This window comes from Penaeus monodon, chromosome 22, assembly GCF_015228065.2.
Source record: "Penaeus monodon isolate SGIC_2016 chromosome 22, NSTDA_Pmon_1, whole genome shotgun sequence".
Classification (NCBI taxonomy): Eukaryota; Metazoa; Arthropoda; class Malacostraca; order Decapoda; family Penaeidae; genus Penaeus; species Penaeus monodon.
Window position 1 is genome coordinate 25,757,855 of NC_051407.1, and position 1,650 is coordinate 25,759,504.

Below are 1,650 nucleotides of genomic sequence, written 5' to 3' on the forward strand. Positions count from 1 at the left end.
GTAATACAGTCATGAATTCTAGTGTGTGAGATGCAGACGGAAGATCATTCGTTAGTTTCTTTCGTTTTTTTTTTTACTGCTGTGTACATGGAAACACGAGTAAATCATTGCAAGGAGGACAACAAGGAATTCCTCTCTCTCTCTTTCCCTCATGTCTGCAGGAATGTATTCACGTGTTTTTGCAATTTTAGTCAGTATATTTCACTCTTAATCAGTCCATCGCATTCTGTCCTGTCTTGGCACATGGAAACGTGCATTTTAACGTGTATATCGCTTATCATGATCAATACACCAATGGACCCTGAACCTTACGGACACCAATGTTTACTTTTGACATGCGTGATAAAACTCTTCTCTTCAGTCAAGGTTTACAAGGAAGTTTCAGCATCACCAGCATCCTTTCAATATTTCGCATTGTTCTGTCAAATACACTGATTTGGTATTAAGAAACAGTTTTCGGTGCCTATCTTTTAACAACCTTTTATCACTGGGAATCACTGTCCCATCGCATTAGACTTTTGTTTTTTTCTGGTCTTTACTCCTTTTCCTCACTCTTACGCCTTGTACAAGTTTTTGTGTGCATGTGAGTGTAGCCCAATCCTCATACTTATCTTATAACTTTGGTATGTTTCTTTTGGTTGCAGCTTGACAGGTCTCATGCACATCATGTCAGCATATTTTTTTGACAGTACGATCTCATGGCATTTAGGGTGTACATGATCTTTGTCTTTTTACCTTGGCTGAAATGCATAAGTTTTATTGCGTTTCCATCCACTAATATGTTGCAGGTAATAACTTTGTGTCTTTTTATTAGCACTTACAATGTTTATACATGCTTCCTGGGGTTTTACAACTCTTTGTTTGCAATCCACAAACACAATTAAGATCACTGTGATTTATTTCGTCTTGTTCCAAAAGTCCTGGCATCGTATATCTAAGAACTTCTTCAGTCACATTTCGGATGTCCGTAGCGACCTCTTGAATATCATTTTGCTCAGTTCAGCTCGAGTGCGACAGGGTTTTGGCGTGTGTTCGACGCAGGGTCTTTATCTGATGCAAAACGTCACCCTCCCCTGCATCTCTGAGGCACGGAATTCCCACTACACATTTCCCCCTCCATTATCCTATCGTTCAGATGCGTTCTCGGGGTCTAGCTTTAGGAGCTTTGCTTGTCTGCATTAATTCCTTTTGGTTTTGAGGAGTGTCTTAAAGAAAAATCGTAAAGAGCTTAAAGCATACTGGAATGACATGGGATTTCTATGATTGATTTTATTCCCTTCTTCAATGATTGCACGCGAGGCTTAACACAAGGGTATCTGTGCCTTTTATGGCTACTTTTATAAGCGGTGTGAATCCTCGCCTTGTTTTATGTGCCGTCATTTACCAAAGTTATGAATATCATTACCTGATTTCATTTATATTGGGTTTTCAACATACAATATATTTTTTATCGCCTGTTTCCTCGTTAGTGATTTCTCGCAAAAGCTGTTGCCTCGCATTCCATCGAGGCTCCAGGGATTCCGCTCTGACTCCCCGACCGCCTTTTGTTTCTTGACTAATGCTCAGTCTTTTCTCCAGTTTAGTTCAGTGAGATTTTGGGTGTATCTGGAATCCCCGATTCAACGTGTTATCTCTGTAAACACACCTATG